General features: G+C 32.5%; 1 protein-coding gene across 1 annotated transcript in view; it reads right to left on the reverse strand.

Moving 5' to 3' along the window:
* LOC142324291 (uncharacterized) overlaps positions 1-5102 on the reverse strand; it is a 37404-nt gene extending 32302 nt beyond the window's left edge. The window contains exons 1-2 of the mRNA XM_075365218.1: positions 4968-5102; positions 1417-1713 (exon numbers count right to left, since the gene is read on the reverse strand). The gene's annotated coding sequence lies outside the window, so the exon portion shown is untranslated. The remainder of the gene's footprint in view (positions 1-1416; positions 1714-4967) is intronic.
* Positions 5103-6000: the final 898 nt, after the last annotated feature.

Raw genomic sequence — 6000 nt, forward strand, 5'->3', positions numbered from 1 at the left:
GACCATCGCCAAGGAGGAACCGGACTTCCACGTTTCTCGCACGGTAAGGAATTAGTTTAACCACCCGAAAATTTATTTATGTAGCAGTTTAAATACGAAATAGGTAAATTGATCGATCCTGGGACCAAGAGACAATAGAATGATTGACAGCAAGGCCTATCCCTCTTGTCAGCCCATGGGCAGAGCAGCGGCATGGAGAGGTGGAATACTATATGAACCAGTTTTAATGGGTAAGGGGTAACTTCCACACTTATCTCCATGTCGAAATTTCGCCTAATTAAGGTCTTATTTTTCTTAGGCACAATTGGTAAAAATTAAAACAAAGTATTTCCAGTAAAGATTTTGCAAAATCGGACCCCCACCCCAAAAGCTGCTCTAAATAAATCAATGGCTAAGTGGGTATACTTCATCATTAGTAACCCTCTCACCACAAAGAGTGCTAGTGTAACACTGATGTACAGATGCTGTAGTCACCACAGGTAAGCGGTAGAATTACATAAATGAATAGTAATTAAAGCATACAAATTTATTTAAGGTGGCTGCTAGTGCTGTCACACCTGTGCGAATGAAATATGTGCACGCGCTTTAGTTAGAATTATTGAATTAAATTATCAAAAAAAAAATTGTATTGAATAAAATAATAAATATTTTAAATTATGTTGTGTGTAGGTTGTGCATCAGAAAAAAGCTGCATGATGGGAAAATCCTACAACTGTATTGTCAGCTTTTTTTAAAATAATGTAATTTTTTTCATTTTAGAATGAAAAACATTGAGGTTACACAACATAATAGTTATAAATCTCTCTACTTTGACATATTCTAAACATAAGGAAATGTACTTCTAATAACAGATTATTGCAATTCATTTCTAGGAGATTAATTTGATACAACCACCCCATCACAACCAGCTACATATAAAGGGTTAATCAGTGAGCTTCTATGTAAAATAATAACTTACTATTTCTGCGTATAATGGCTGAACAGCCATTATAAAAAAGCCATTACAAAAAGGTTTTGTTTAAATTAAACAAAACCTTTTTGAGTCTAGAATCATAATCCATTATATGATTTTAATATTTAAAACCAACTTGATGAATTTTAAATTCATCAAGCACAATTAGAATTATTACAGTTTAGCTTCATCTATAAACAAAAAAGACCCATAATTCCAAATTAGAAAAATATGCTTTAATAAATCTTTAATTATTGATCAAACATTATTATCTTTTCAGACACAGGGATCACCTTCAATGCACCTAAATTCACTAGAATTCAACATTAAATATCTGAATATTAAATATATTTTAAACACTAAAAATAAAATCTCTAATTAAAAATGAGATAAGATGAAACTGAATAAAATATACTTTTATTTAAAGTACAATAAATGTTTTTTCTCTCTAAAATTAGCCTTACCACATTAAGTTTTTCATGCGCCCAATTCAAATGCTTTCTATAATAGTCACATTTTTTTAACAAAACTGGGTTGCTGATGTTGTGAAAACTCTCCATTGTGCAGGAGACAGAGGAACTTTAAAAAGTGATGTTCCATCATTATGAGTTTCATTGGCAATTCTAGAAGACATCATTATGTTATTACTTGCAGGTGGTCTGCTAGTGTCACTTTGTATTGAACCCTTTTTCAGCTTTTCCAGCAAGGTAAGTTCTTTTGTTTTTTGTAATAGAACAAAACAATTATCTCCACTCATGTTCCTAAAATCAAAAATTAAAATACAAAAAACTGTGATAAATTTCTTTTATTTATGAAAACTGAGAATAAATAACATAACTAAACAGCAAGCAATCTTACTGTTTCATTCCATGCCATAAAATATACACATACATAGAATTTTACTATATATATCAAACCCGATTGTAAAATATAACTAAAAAAAAAAATTGCTGCAATTACAATTACTTTAACAAAAGTAATATAAATAACAACAATAAAATATGGTTTAAAAATCAGAACTGTCTTTTAAATAAAAATTCACTGTATGAATAAATCATTTCTTTAGAAGAGAATCTTTAAGATATTTTGCACTAAGGCAAAGCAACTTTTGAGATTTCATGGGAAAAAATATGACCAGATAATAGTAATAATTTAGGCAAAATTAGAAGAATAAGATTTAATAAGTCAATAATTACACAAGTCAACAAAAAAAGTAATAATTTGGAACTGAAATAAAAGGTGAATATATTTTTTATGCTGACCTTAAAATGAAATCAGTTTTTCTTCATCACCTTCAGATGTTTTTGTTACGACCCTTTAAAATATTGAGAAACTTCTTAAATAATAAAATACAAAGATAATAATAATTACAATTAGAATTCATATCTTTATTCTGTAGACATTTACGTTTATCTTAATGTAATTATCTTTATTTCTTTAGAAATTAGTCATCTTGATTTCTTTTTTCTTATTTTTCTTTTGTGTTCAGTGAAGCCTTCTCTCTTCATCATTGCAGTAGTAACTCAACATAGATTCATCCTACCTGCCTTGATAACATTGTTCCATCTGCAATATATCTTGGTGGAACCTTTCTTCTTGTTTGTCGCTGTCACCCGAGTTTAAAGGGAAAAAGTCCAAATGAGAATGTAACAAATGAATTTTCAATGACATTCTGCAGCCTAAATTTTTGTAGTTCATTAAGAGTTCATTTATTAGCTAATCATGGTTTTCAGCCTTTTTGCTTCTAAAAAAACCAGTAACAACATCTTTGAATGACTTCTATGCTACTAGTTCTTTAGGATTCAATTTACTGTAAAATATATTTTCATGAATTAATTTTCTTATTTGTGGCTAGATGAATATTCTCTTTTTTTACTTGGCTTCACTTAATTGTGAAAAAATCTCAGGTAAATATTTAAAGCTGTCCATATTTTTACAAAATTCTTTATCAGGCCTAATTTTAAGTGTAGAGGTGGTAAAGTAATACGACCTGCTTCGACAAGAGGAATATTGACAACATTTTCCTTTACTAGGGTAAAGTAATTTCTTTTTGAATAGAAAAAGTGGTGTTCAAATGAGCCCAAATTACTAAACAATGTTCAACGGAATTTCAACATGCAGGCTATACAATTCATTCAAATGATCAGAAGATGGTCAAAACATTACGGGTTTTGTGGAATCCATCGGCAGATGAGTTCCATTTTTTGGTGAAACCAATAAAGGTACCAGAAAAAATTACAAAACAGCAAGTGTTAACCCATTAACTCATACATTTTTGGTCCACTTGGATTAATTGGTCCAGTTATTCTGTCAGTTAAGCTATTGTTGCAACATTTGTGGGCACTAAAAGATTGGTTAGGATGAAGTCCAACGAACATCACTCGAAACAAAGTGGACTCAGTTCTGTGATTTGCTTATTAAACTACAGTCATTAAGGATTCCTAGGCATGTCTTCAATGTTTCACAACATGAATACCAGATTCATGGGTTCTGTGATGCCTCCGAATCAGCATATGTTAGTTTACATCCTATGTGAGGGTTCAGACATCAAGGTACAACTAGTCTGTTCAAAGTATAGGGTCGTGCCTATTAAGAAAGTTAGTCTTCCAAGACTCGAGCTATATGCAGCTCTTTTATTGTCACGACTCATTCATAAGGTAATTTCAACTTTTCAAAATAATTTTACAAAGTGTGGTTTGTAGTCAGACCCTACTGTAGCACTTTCATGGATAAAATAGCCATCAGCTCAGTGGAAAACGTTTGTGGCGAATCGGGTTGGGCAGTTCCATGACTTAACAAGAAAGTTTCAATGGAGACATGTTGATAGTGGCAGAAATCCAACAGATTCAATTTGAAGGGGTTTTAGCCAAATCTTAGGCAGCCAACTTTAGTGGAATGGTCCAAGTTGGTTGCTTGAACCTTTAACTTTGCGGCCTAAAAGAAAGATTGTCAACAAGGAAGAACCACTTGAAAGGTGTAACAAATCGGTTGTAGTAAAAATCAAATATTTGAATATAAATGGCCAGCCTTAAGAAATTGTAAAACATTTGATAACATCGTCTCAATGTTTCCTAAGAAATTAAAAAAAAAGACCCTAACTTCTGATACAATGCTGAATAAAAGACACAATCCACAGGATGTGGTGTACTGTTAGTTGGCGGTTGCAGCAAACACAAATGGGTGCATCGGTCTGAGTCATGAGATATCAGAGTGAGCCTAATGTGCCCTATTCACAAACGACAAATAGTAACCTCCTTTTGACAGTTATTCTTGCATGAGGAGCTCCACGGTGACATAGTGTTCATAACTGGAAGAAGATTGTTGACAGCAGCATTTTATTCACTTTGCCACTCATCGTGGATCACCCTCTTCAGAAAAAGACAGTCATCCGAAATAACATAATTAGTGAAAAGAAGCTGCAAACAAAACTCTTACCACACGATCAGTGCACTACTCATTGTCTGAAATTACCAATATAACTAGGGATCAAGAAGCTCACAGCTGTGTAACGTTGAGTCATTTTAGAGTTAACTGTCAGACTTACCAATTAAAAATTTAATTTGAACTTTACTTACTACTAATTATTTAATCTGGTCTTTGATAACTATTTCAGACTATATATTACAAACAACAGTGTATCATGTCACTAATCGTCTGCAGGGCACTCATGGAATCTGAACAGACAAGTACGTGTCGGAATGTTGAGCTAAGTATATTTAAGGCCTTGTTAATAGCATACAACTCCGCAAAGAAACACTGGCAATGGTGGGAAGGCCAAACATGCATGTTCTATTATCAACCACAAAAACTAATATCTAGTACAGCAACTGCTATTTTTTTCTGAAAGTGGAATAGTAATAACAGCAGCAAAGAATGACATCCAAAAAAAAATGATGGGAAGCACTATTCCAATAATTGTAATAACTAGATGATCAATTGCACAAATACTTGAAATATACCATTAATAAATAAGAACATAATTATTGTTTTACATAAAATATTCAATATCACTTACTGGGAAGTCTATCATGTTGTAAAGTCAAATTTGATTGGATGTTTCTAGTGTCAAGTTCTGCAGATTTTCCATTATGAGATTGAGATTCACAAACATAATTTGAATTTAAAGACATATCTGTCATATCCATATTGGTACCTGGAACAAAGTCAATTTTAGCATGAAGTTTAAAGGCTAACTTTTTTGTTCTAACTATAGAAATAACATGATTAGTGAAAAGAGGCTGCAAACAAACTCTTGCCACACAATCAGAGCACTCAATGCCTGAAATTCTAATATGACTAGGGATCCAACAGCTCACAGTTGTGTAACGTTGAATTCACGAGGCTGGACTGATGATTGTGGAATGTGATCAGTTTGAGGGCAAGAAGATGTACTCCGATTAAGCCACTCATGGCTAGGAATGGAGGGGGTGGTGTAGCGACCAGTCATGCTACAAGGCAGGTGTTCTTCTCCCTCAGGGGGGGAATTGAGATGTGTAGTGTTCGAGTCATTTTAGAGATAACTGTCAGACTTACTATTTAAAATTTAATTTGGACTTTACTTACTCCTAATTATTTAATCTAGGCTTATAACTATTTCAGATTATATAGTACAGACAGCAATATGTCATGTTGCTAATCATCTGCAAGGCGCTCATGGAATTTGAACAGATAAGTACATGTCAGAATGCTGAGCTAAACATGCATGTTCTATTATCAACCACAAAAGCTAATATCCAGTACAGCAACTGCTATTTTTTCTGGAAGTGGAATTGTGATAATAATAGCAGCTAAGAACAACATCCACAAAAATGATGAGAAGCACTATTTCGATAATTGTAATTACTAGATGCTCAATTGCACAAATACTTAAAAATAAATAAGGACATAAACACTGTTTTACATAAAATATTCATATAAAAGTGAAATTTGATTGGATATTTCTATTTTCAAGTTCTGAACATTTTTCATTGTGAAATTGAGATCCTCTGACACAATTTGAATTTAAAGACATACTTGTCATATCCATATTGGTACCTGAAACAAAATCA

Source organism: Lycorma delicatula, chromosome 4, assembly GCF_047948215.1.
Source record: "Lycorma delicatula isolate Av1 chromosome 4, ASM4794821v1, whole genome shotgun sequence".
NCBI lineage: Eukaryota > Metazoa > Arthropoda > Insecta > Hemiptera > Fulgoridae > Lycorma > Lycorma delicatula.